Raw genomic sequence first — 12,677 nt, 5'->3', positions numbered from 1 at the left:
CTCTTTATGTTGTAATTACTCTTTTTAATTCCCATTTCTATTTTCTCAAGCGCCCAAATGTGTTTAATGCATATCTCTTTGTGTATGTGTATCTTCTGCAAAATGTATCTTGTGTTGTGGACACAAACTTTTAATTTACATAAATGATATGAAGTTGTCCATCCGCTTCTGATTCATTTTTCTCCCCCACTCAGCATTGCTTTTGCTACCCCCCCCCACATTGGGGCAGGTTCATCCAAAGCCTTGCTCCTTGCACCTGCATCATACATCATGTGTGTGTCCACCACATGTCACTGGCTCCCCGCTCCCAGGCTGGACATTCAAGTTCCATGGATGCCACGAATATTGCACATAGATCCCTATGGACCTGAGAATTTCACTGGGACAGACAGTGACAGGAGTTGCTGGATCTCAGAAGGCAATTTTATAACTTATCATCCAAAAGAGGCCAGTAGAGAGAATGAAAGGGGACACTATTAATAATTACATTGGGACAACAAGCATAAACTGTGACTGTCTCAGGCAAACCGAGATGCGTGCTCACCCTAGTCAAGAGATCTGAGTACCTGCAAACTGACCAAGGACCCCCGCCCCCCAATGGCACCTGCGCCCCCCCAGCAGACCCAGGGCCCACATCTCCACATCTCACCACCCTTATTTGGCACCAGGACAATAACTACAAAATGCCTCAGAGCTGTTTTCATCTGCATTCCTCTGATCACTAACATGTCTGATGTCTCTACATGTTTGCTGGCCTTGCAGATTTCCTTGTTGGAAATTGGTCCTTTCCTTTGCCTATTTTTGTTGAGGTTTTCTCTTTGTTTGCAAGAGTTTCCAATGTTTTCTAGTTACCAAACCCCTTTCGGTTTTAGACATTGCAAATATGTTCTCCATCAGCTAAATTAATTTTGCCCATGGTGTTCTTTCTAATCAAACTCATCAGGCTTCTCGATTCTATAGTTTTGTGTTCTTAAGATTCAATTTCAGAAGCAATTTCTTTCCTCTATTTCAGAAAAACTTCCTCCTTCATTTTCTTCCATTAACCATTTGACCTTCCACGCATTGGTCTTTAATTCCGCTCTTTCGTGAAATTAGCAGGGATGAAGTTTTATTTTCCTCCATACATAGAGGCAGTTTTCCCAGCCCACTCGCCTCGTGATCCGTTTTCCCTTGATTTGTGGTGTCAGCTTTCTCATGTGCGAAGTTCCCCCACGTGCCTGGGTCTGTCTATAGTTCTCTCTTCTGCTCGTCAGTCTGTGCGTGCTTGCATCTTACTGCACAATGGCTTTGTAGTAAGCACATTTTAATAGCCATTAGGGCTATTTCCTCTCATTATTCCTCTTTTTTTCAACATGGATCTTCATGAGACCCCATTAAAAACAACTGAATCTCATAAAGATGTCTGCTGGGATACACCCAAAATAGGCAGAGCTGCTCCCCTTAGATGGTTTATCTTAACTTTTGTCTCTTACCGAAACATCATGGTCAGTGTTCTATTATTAAATGTGAAAGATTCTTTACAAATTTTAAGTTTTGTGATAGAATTCAGAGTGGTATTTGATTTCTACTATTACAATTGTTGTGAATGTTTTCATCATAAGCCTCTAAAAAAAGTGAATGCAGCATGAAGTGAACAGATCTGAGCAGGGGCCCCTTTGCTGCTAAGGGACCAGGACTGTGCCTGGCTCGCCCATTGAGTGGATAACTGGGAGAGCAGCCTCGGCTTCTCCACACCCATTCACTCTGGGAGCAGTACAAGAATCCTTGTCCCAAGACAGCCTGTTCAATAAATGGTGCTGGGAAAACTGGACGGCCACATGTAAAAGAAAGAAATTAGAACACTTCTAACACCATAAACAAAAATCAACTCAAAATGGATTAGAGACCTAGATATAAGACCAGACACTATAAAACTCTTAGAGGAAAACATAGGCCAAACTCTCTCCAACATAAACGACAGCAACATCTTCTCAGATCCACCTCTTAAAGACAGTAAAAACAAAAATTAACAAATGGGACTTAATTAAACTTCGAGGTTTCTGCACAGCAAAGAAAACCCTAAGCAAAACGAAAAGACAACCCACAGAATGGGAGAAACTCTTTGCAAATGAATCAACTGACAAGGAATTAATCTCTGAAATTCATAAACACCTTCTGCAGCTCAATACCGATAAAACAAACAACCCCATCAAAAAAATGGGCAGAAGACAATTCTCCAAAGGAGACATACAGATGGCCAAAAAACACATGAAAAGATGTTCAGCATCACTCATTATTAGAGAAAGGCAAATCAAAACCACTCTGAGGTACCACCTTGCACCAGCCAGAATGGCCATCATCAAAAAGTCTACAAATAAGAAGTGCTGGAGAGGGTGTGGTGAAAAAGGAACCCTATGACACTGTTGGTGGGATTGTAAATTGGTGCAACCACTGTGGAAAACAGTATGGAGATTCCTCAGAAAACTGAAAATAGAACTACCATTTGATCCAGCAGTCCCACTCCTGGGCATCTATCCAGAGAAAACCAGGACTCGCAAAGACACACGTACTCCAATGTTCACTGCAGACTATTTGCAGTAGCCAAGACATGGAAACAACCTAAATGTCCATTGACAGAGGAGTGAATCAAGAAGATGTGGTTCATATACACAATGGAATATTACTCAGCCATTAAAAGGAAAGAAAGAATGGCATTTTTAGCAATACGGATGGACCTAGAAATTATCCTGCTAAGTGAAGTCAGTCAGACAATGAGACACCAACATCAAATGCTTTCACTGACATGTGGAATCTGAAAAAGGGACACAATGAACTTCTTTGCAGAACTGATAAGACTTTGAAAAACTTATGGTGTCCAAAGGAGAGAGGTTGGGGGTGGGGGGATGTTGAGGGTTTGGGATGGAAATGCTATATCATTGTACAACTATAAATGTAATAAATTCATTGAGTAATAATAATTAAAAAAAAAAAAAAAAAGAATCCTTGTCCCATTCCAAGGCCGCTGCCTGGCAGGCCGCAGGTCAGGCTACCCCTGAAGGCACCCAGCACCTGCCTGGGACTCGCACTGGTTATAAACGTCAGAATCACCCTCAGTTCCTTTCCTCCTTCCCACCCACATCTTCTGGTCTAATCCCAACAGTTCTGCTCTTACCCATCTCTTCTTTTTCAGCCCAAGTCCCACTGCTATTTTCTTAGCCCAGTTTCCAGCCTTCACAGCCCTTTGCTCCCCCAGTTAGAGCCTCTGGGTCCACACTAGCCCTGCAGCCCCTATACCTTGGGATTGGGCACCAAGACACCAGTCACGGTAGTCCATCTGGCCTTGGGCCTCTACATTTCCTTCTCACCTTGCACCCCAGATCTGGTCACTCACATAACCCGTCTTTTTTTTTTTTTTTTTTAGGGCCACACATATGACATACAGAAATTCCCAGGGGCCCTAGGGGTCGAATCAGAGCTGCAGCTGCCGGCCTACACCACAGCCACAGCAACGCGGGATCTGAGCCACATTTTTGACCTATGCCGCAGCTCGCAGCAACGCAGAATCCTTAACCCACTGAGCGAGGCCAGTGTAAGGCGAGCGCAGAGAAAAAGAGAATGAGCTGGGTGTTCAGGCAAAGAGAAGAAAATTTATTAGAGGGGAAAGGGAGAGGGTGACTGACATTGAGATGAGCCAGCCCCCCACCCTTCCCGAAGGGCCTTCTTATACCCCGAGGATGGGAAGTGGGATTCCCTGGGGCGGGGGGAGGTTCGTTTATCTTTCGCCTGCAGCTGGCCTCCGGTGGTCCCACAGTCCTGAGAACGTCGGAGGTGTCTCACGGTAGGGTGGTCTCGTAATGCTGAGAAAGCTGGAGGTGTGTGGTGTCCCACGGTGAAGGGGGAAGGCTCTCGCAGTCTTGGGAGAGTGGGCACGTGGTGAAAACAGGACGTCGCTTGAGCAAGGTGATCAGTCTCATGGGTCAGCAGAAAGAGCCATTGTAACGATGAGCCCCCATGCAGCCCCCCAACCGCCAGGGAGTGAACCCACATCCTCGAGGACACTATGTTGGGTTCTTAACCTGATGAGCCACAACAGGAACTCCTGACTTGTTTTCTCAACTATTTTTTACATTCCTTGGTAGTAATCCATTTTATGAATACATAAGGGGATAATTAGTTACAAAAATATTCTTTTTTTGCCACTTTAATGTCTAGCTGGGTGGAAGACAGCTGGATTCTCATCTCTGCCTTTGCACTCGATTGAATAGATGCAGTAGAACAAAGCTTGCATCTGCTTTTTCATTATTTGACAATCATTTCAGGAGCCCCATCCAATCTATTGTGACATTACATGTCAAGTCAGCTCTGGAAAAGTCCTCTGTAAGCTCATGCGAGAATGAGAGTGTAGAAGCCAGACAGGACTTTAGTGTTACCGTGGAAATATTTTTGACTTCACAGACCCACTGGAAGGGTCCTGGGGACCTCCCTGGGTCCTAGTACCTCACTCTGAGAACAGTTGGATGCAGTCATATGAAAGTGCTGCTACCTCATTGTTTCCATCTTTATGTAGTAACCGCCAGTCCTGTGCAAGGCATTGGACTGGTCCTGATTATTGGAACCTCGTCTTATGTCCTGAGCCTCTGTGCGTTCCAGGTAACCCCCTTCTCCTGTGCGTGCCAGACCCTTTGAGAGCCTAGGTTGATGCCTTATTCTTTTGATTCCACCTCCAAGGAATGAGAATCTGGGAATAGAGTTGTACCACCTGCCGACCCATTTCCTGGATACAGATCAGCACAAACAAGTTACAGATCACCTGGTCCCTAATGACTGTTCCCAGTTACTCTGAGAGGTGGATGTTAGTGCCGCGGGGAGGATGCTGAGGCTTAGGGGTGAGGTCCCTTATCCTAGGCAACCGGCCAGAAGGCTGCGGAGCCAGGAATGAAGCCAGCCCATAGAACAGCAAAGCTCTCACTCTTCCTCCTACAGCACAGACCCCTGGCCCCCAGTCCCAGCCCCTCCCCCAAGCTGCTGCTTCCGTATCTGCAACAGCGGGAGGCCACAATGCAGTGGTGCTCAGTACCTCTCTCCTGGACAATCACTATAATCTTCCTATTGTTTCCCCTTTATCTGTTCATTTACAAAACAAATATTCATTAAGCAGCCCACTCCTGGCAGACACAGTTTCCACATGATCTATTTTTCAGCCCAGAATTGACGCAGCAGCCAGAGCTACCGCCTGGGCTGTGTCAGGCTTGCAAACCTCTTGGGCTCGCTCAGGGCAGAAACTGCTGGAAGGGCCAGGAAGAGCTGGGACCTGGAACCTGGAACCAAGCCATCCCTGGGGCCAGAGAGGAGGCCGCACAGGGCAGAGGGCACAGCCAGGTGGGTTGGTGGCCCCGGGGCTCAGCAGGGGGTGATCATGCATGGGAGGGCACAGGTCCAGGCTGGAGCCGACCAGGCTGAGGGAAGGTCCAGAGCCCAGGTGCCAGGTCAGAGGAAGGATGTGAGTCCCTGTGAGGCCCTGCCCCAGAAGACCCAGCAAGACGGAGACTGGGCAGCAGGGCTGTGCCGTTATAAAAACAGCCAGAAAGGGAGTGGGTCGAGGCCAGGGTGGTGTCGTGTCCAGCAGAGAAGGGCCTGCCTTTCGGAAAGACGAGTCTTGGAGCCAGAGCAGACAACCTGTGCCCCTCACTGAGGAGGGCGTGCTGGGCAGACAAGCCTGACAACTGCTCCCCTGCTGACGGCGAGCCCCGGGCACCACCCCACTCGTCCCTTCCCACGTGCCCCGCGGCTCACTCACCCGCCTCCGCCCCTGCCCCGTCCAGACCCAGCCCTCCCTCCTCTGACCGGCCTTCACTTCCTGGAGGCTGCTTCTCCTTTAAGACTAGGTGCAGAGGCTGCAAGCATCCCTTGGTCTCCCCAGTGTTCCTGTATCACAGAAACACTCCTACAATACTCGCTCTCTGCGTCTATTACAACCCTCTTCATGTTGCCGGGTACTTTGGTTTCCTGGGGCTGCCATAACAACGTGTCACAAACTTGGTGGCTTAACACAGCCGAAATTTGGACTTCCCTTGTGGTGCAGCAGGTTAAGGATCCAGTGTTGTCACTGCTGGGGCGTGGGTTCGATCCCTGGCCCAGGAACTTCCACATGACAGAGAAAGCCAGACCTCGACTGTCTGTCTCACTGTTCTGGAGGCCAGAAGGCTGACACCCGGGTGTCGGCAGGGCTGTGCTTCCTCAGAAACCTGTGCAGTCGGACCCTTCCTTCCCCCTCCAGCCCCGGGGCCCGGAGCTTTCTTCGGGTTGTGGCCACATCACTCTAGTCTTTGCCTCATCAACGTATGGCTTCCTTCTCTGGCTCTTTTCTTCTTAGGAGAACATCAGTCCTGTGGATTACGGGGCTAGTCAACTTCAGTCTGACCTCATCTCACCACATACCTATAATGACCTCGTTTCCAAGTCAGGTTATACCCTAAGGCACTGGGGATTAGGATGTTAATTTATCTTGGGGGGCGGGCGCTATCCAATCCCTTACACTCGGTGTAACAGTCAGACGTGCACAGGCGACTATCCTTCGCAATGTCCCCAGCACCTTGCCTGTAGCTGGGTAGTTTCGGAGTGAAACAGTCCAGGGTTTGTCACTCACCCCCTTGTATAAACCTGGGCAAGATCCTTAAGCTATCCATCTTTTCTCATCTATAAAATAACCACAGCACCTAGAGTTATTGTGAGACTTATTAGACTCAGTTCACATACACAGTGAGTACCTGGGAAACTGTAATTATTATTAATAACACTGTGGGTTGAACAGAGCAGATACTCAATAAGTAAATATTAGTCACCACTTCCTCTAATAAATATTTACTAAATCGGTAGGCTGGCACACTGGTGAGTTCTTCCAGAAGGAGGGAGAAGCAGTGGCCAACAAGCCCTGGAGACTATTCCAGCCCCTGGCGTCGTGGGAACTGCCAAGGGGACCATCGATGTGGCAGCTGCCCAGGCCTGCGCGGACGGCAGGGAGATTCTGGCCCCCACCCCCACAGCACGGCATCTGGCTGGCTCTGTGGGAACGTGGAGGTGGCGCAGGAGGGGAGTCCACACCCTGCTCTTTGTTCTCTAGGCTGTGTGTGTGTGTGTGTGTGTGCGCGCGCGCGCGCCTGCTTTGTGTGTGTGTGTGTGTGTGTGTGTGTGTGTGCGCGTGCACTGGGGAAGGGCCTGGGAGACAGGGGCCAGGCCAGCCAAGCATCTTTCTGAAAGAATATATTCCCTGCAGTGAAAGACAGTGATCAGAGCGTGATCCCCAGCTCTGGGGACCTTCCTGACTCCTGTGAAGACCAGATTCTCTTCCAGAAAGAGGGAGGGGAGCAGGCGCGGTCGAGTCGAGGAGAGACCCGCGTCGGAAAGAGAACTCAGACTCGGGAGTAGCTGGGGGACCTCAGTGAACGCAGTTTTCTCTTCTCTCCAGGGGGACTGGTAAAATCTGCCCTATCAAACAGGAACAGGATTCAAATCCCAGCCGTGAATATTTACGTCCCCTTGTTGCCAGCCCTTGAAGATACAGTCCCAGGGCACATCGACATTTCCAAAGCACTGCCACAGCCTTGGTTCATTGTGGTTTTTCGTTTCTACAACAAGAAGTGACAATGTCATTGACTACTATTCGAAAAAAGAGAATGTGTCTAAGGCTCCATGTTCCTCAGCCACGTTTCTCGGCCACAGGATCAACCTTGGCATCCCTTCTCCTCCCCATTTTCCATGCTTCTGCTGCAAGGGCTTTCCTTTTCTTAAGAACACACTCTGACCTGGCATAGAGCCTCCTTAGACCTTAAACAAGACAAATTCTTCGGCCATAAAAACTCACCACCAACTCCTTGGAGTTTATGAGGAAACTGTCTCAAGGAGATATACCAAAGTGAGCTGCAGGTTTTCAGGAAAGAAGGAGATGATGGAATTTCATCCGGGAACCACACGTCCAAGAGTCAGACAGCACTGCACCAGGCAACATGCGTGGTGATTAACACGTAGAGACAATGCAAAACATGGGCAGGTTTATTATTAAATTTACATCTTCCAGCGTAGCTGGAAGGGCAAGGATAAGATGCACACGGATAACCTAAAGCAGCACAGATGGAGAGGACCTCAGCGAGAGGGACAGGGTGTGATGAGGTCACAGAACAAAGAGCTAGTCCCCTTCTGCGGCAATGAGTACCCAATGTCCCTTCTCCAGTGTGGGAGAGATCAGGGCCGGATCAAGAGAAGGGAGAAAACTGTAGGAAGCCAGTGATCAAGGCAGAAAAGCAAGCTCTGACCAGTATGGCTTGGATCCTAATTTGTATGCTGATTGCTGCAGTCCGTTTCCATTCTGGTCCTGTATTTACTTACTGTATTTGCATTTACCTGGGTAAGGCAACTCTGCAATACAGGGCATGCAATGATTTTGTCTAGTGAGCTAAGCAGCCTTAACAGAATGTTGTAAAAGTGCTGAATTCTAAGTTCAGCAGCCTAGATAATCATTGGCAAAAGCTGCCCAATAACGTCACCAATAAACCATATGACTCACGCAGAGACTATTGGAGAGCATTTCGTTTGCAGTAAAAAGCACCTAAAACTTCATCTGTAGTTTGGATGGCAGCCAGAAAATGGACACTGTTGTTGGCAGGGCCTCAAACCTAAAAAGTTGATAACACCACAGTGGTGTTTCTGGTGAACAGGGCAACTCCTTTTATTTATTTATTCATTTATCTTTTTACAGCCACACCTGTGGCATATGGAAGTTCCCAGAGCAGGGGTTGAATTGGAGCTACAGCTGCCAGCCTATACCACAGCCACAACAACACTGGAGCCAAGCCACATCTGCAACATACACTGCGGCTTATGGCAACACCCAGTCCTTAACCCACTGAGCAAGGCTAGGGATTGAATCCACATCTTCATGGAGACTATGTCAGGTTCTTAACCTGCTGAGCTATAATGGGAACTCCCAAGGCAACTCCTTTTAGAAAATTATTTCAGTATATTTTCAGCTCTGAGCCTTTATGTTTGTTATTTATAACTTTGTGATCTGAAGTAAACTAAAACTAACAGATTATTTAAAATCTTTCATTATCTGCATAGGCTTTGAGAACTGCTTTAGGCTTTGAGAAAGTAGGGTTTCCCATTTGAGTTCCCTGAGGTGCATCAGATGAAGGAGGGTACAGTCTGAGCTACCTCTAGGAAGTGGTGTCATCAAGTTCTTCAGCGGAAAACCTCCAGGGTTCCAGGACCTCTGCTTTCTGAAACAGGACACACCACTGCTGAAGCCCATGCCAGGCATGATCCAGCCAAGTGTTCACCATAAATGCATCTTGGAAGATGTTCCATTTTCATGGGGTTCTGAGCTGAGAAATTGAAGAGAGAAATGGGCTGGGAGAAAACAACTTATGCGCGACCATTGGTTGTTAAGTCTTTTGAAGACATGAAGATTAAGTGGTATCTCTGCTAAGTTTGAGTTACTTGAAATTCTGGAAGAAATCCAGCAAGAGCCTGAAAGTACCTTGAAAATGATTCAAGCTTAAAGGAAAAGACCACAATAATTAAAAATAAAAGGCAACGGCAATAAGAAAGAACAAAAACAAACCCTGAGGTTACTGAAGACCAGGACATTGAGTCCCACCAATTAAAAAAATACACACACACACTTTCCTCTTCAAGTGAATGACTTATACAGCACATGAAAGCATATGAAAGTACGAAAAATATAAAGCTCTCTGGTAAAGGCAAATGCATTGAAAAATACAAAATCCTGTAGTACTGTAATGGTGATGCATAATCACTTTTAATTCTGGTGTATAATTTAAAAGATAAAAGAACAAAAAAATAACTACAACTATGAAAGCATGTTATGGATAGAAAATATAAAAAGATGCAATCTATGACATCAATAAATAAATTGGGGGAGCTATATAAAAGAGTAGAATTTTCATATATGATTGAGATTAAGTTTTAAATAGACTGTTATAAGTTTAAAATAGATTGTTATAACAATAAGATGTTTTATGTAATCTCCATTAATCATAAAGAAAATATCTATAGAAGATACACAAAAAAATAAGAAAGGAATCAAAGCATGTCACTTCGAAGAAATCAACAAAACACAAAAGAAGGCATCAACAGAGGCAAGAGGGACAAAATAACTAAAAAACAAAAAAACAAAAAACAAAAACCACACACACAGAAAACAATGAATGAAAATGGCAGTAGTAAGTCCTTCCCTATCAGCAATTACTTTAAATGTAAATGGATTAAACTCCCAATTAAAAGACAGAGTGGTTAAATAAATTAAAAAAAAAACAAGATCCAACTTTATGCTGTCTATAACAGATTCACTTAAACTTTAAGGACATATATAGGCTGAAAATGAAAAGATGGGGAAAATATTCCATATAAACATGGAACCAAGAAGGCAGAGGTAGCTGCATTTACATCAAACACAATAAACTGTAAGGAGTTTTCTTGCGACACAGTGGGTTAAGGATCTGGTGTTGTCACTGCAGCAACTTGGGTCACTTCTGTGGTGTGGGTTTGATCCCTGAACCAGGAACTTCCACATGCTGTAGGTGGGGCCAAAAAAAGAAAAAAGCAATAAATTTTAAGATAGAGAGACAAAGGGGAGTTCCTGTTGTGGTGCATCAGAAAAGAATCCAACTAGGGGAGTTCCCGTCGTGGCGCAGTGGTTAACGAATCCGACTAAGAACCATGCGGTTGTGGGTTCGATCCCTGCCCTTGCTCAGTGGGTTAACGATCCGGCATTGCCGTGAGCTATGGTGTAGGTCGAAGACGTGGCTCGGATCCTGCGTTGCTGTGGCTGTGGTGTAGACCCGCAGCTACAGCTCTGATTCGACCCCTAGCCTGGGAAACTCCATATGCCCTGGGAGCGGCCCAAGAAATGGCAAAAAGACAGAAAAAAAAAAAAAAAGAATCCAACTAGGAACCATGAGGTTTTCGGTTTGATCCCTGGCCTCACTCAGTGGGTTAAGGATCCAGCGTTGCTGTGAGCTGTGGTGTAGGTTGCAGACACGGCTTGGCTCCTGTGTTGCTGCGACTGTGGTACAGTCTGGCAGCTGTAGCTCTGATTCGCTCCCTAGCCTGGGAACCTGGGAACCTCTGTATGCCATGAGTCTGGTCCTAAAAAGCCAAAAAAAAAAAAAAAGAAAGAAAAAAAGAAAGATAAAGAGACAAGGGACATTATGGAAAAATAAGAGGGTCAATTCACTAGGAAAATATAACAATTATAAATATATAAGTGCCTAATATCAAAGCATCCAAATATATGGAGCAAACAGAATTTTTCCTAGAATTTAAGGGAGAAGTAATAGTAGGAGATTTTGATATCCCAGTTTCAATAACCGATAGATCATCCAGACAGAAGACCAATAAGGAAACAGAGAACTTGAACATTACAGACCAACTAGACCTAACAGACAGATACAGAACACTCCATCTAACAGAAGCAGAATACACATTCTTCTCAAGCACACACATAACATTCCCCAGCATAGATCACATAGGCCACGAAACGAGTCTTAACAAATTTAAAAAGATTGAAATCACATGAAGTATCTTCTTTGACATGAAACAAAACTAGAAAACAATAGCAAAGGGGAGATTGAAAAATTCACAAATATGTGGAAATTAAATAACACATTTTTGAACATCCACTGGGTCCAAGAAGAAATCATAGGGGAAATTAGAAAGTATCTTGTCAGAAATGCAAATGAAAATACAACATACTAAAACTTGTGGTATGCAGCAAAAGCAATACCAGAAGGAAGTTTATAGTGGCAAATGTCATATTAAAGAAAAAAAAAAGATATAAAAATCAACAACCTAACTTTGAATTTTAAGGAACTATAAAAAGAATGAAACACAAAGTTAGCAAAAGGAAGCAAATAACAAAGATTAGCAGAAATAAGTAAAACAGAGAATAGAAAAATAATAGGAAAAAAATAACAAAACTAAAATTTGGTTTTTGAAAAGACAATTGAAAAAAATTAAGTAGATTCATTAAGGAAAAAGAGGTAAGATTCAAATAATAAAAACATAAATGAAAGAGGAGACATTATAATTGATGCCACAAAAAAAGGACTATTATGAACAATTATATGCCAAAAATTAGATAACCTAACCTAGAACAAGTAAATAAATTCCCTTGAAACAGACAAGACTGAATCATGAAGAAATGAAAAATCTGGGAGTTCTCTGGTGGCTTAGTAGTTAAGGATCCAGAGTTGTCACTGCTGTGGCTTAGGCTTAGTCCCTGGCCCGGGGAATTTCCACATGCCTTGGGGATGACCAAAAAAAAAAAGGAATGAAACAAAAAATCTGAACAGAGTTATAACTAGTAAGGAAGTGAATCAATAACTAAAACACTCCCAACAAAGAAGGTCCAAGAAGCAGGTGGCTTCACTGAAGAATTCTACCAAACATTTAAAGAATTAACAATAATCTTTTTCAAACGCTACCATAACTTAAAGAGGAGGGAACACTTTTGAACTTGTTTTACAAGGCCAGCATTACTGTGAAATCCAAACACCAACAAAGACAAGTGCAAGTAAACGGCAGACCCATATTTCTGATGAATACTGATGCAAAAATACTCAACAAAATACTGTCAAATAAATTCAACAGCACATTTAAAGGATTATACATTACCACCAAGT

The sequence above is a fragment of the Phacochoerus africanus genome, chromosome 2 (assembly GCF_016906955.1).
Source record: "Phacochoerus africanus isolate WHEZ1 chromosome 2, ROS_Pafr_v1, whole genome shotgun sequence".
NCBI classification, from domain to species: Eukaryota; Metazoa; Chordata; class Mammalia; order Artiodactyla; family Suidae; genus Phacochoerus; species Phacochoerus africanus.
Note: the sequence above shows the minus strand (reverse complement) of the source record.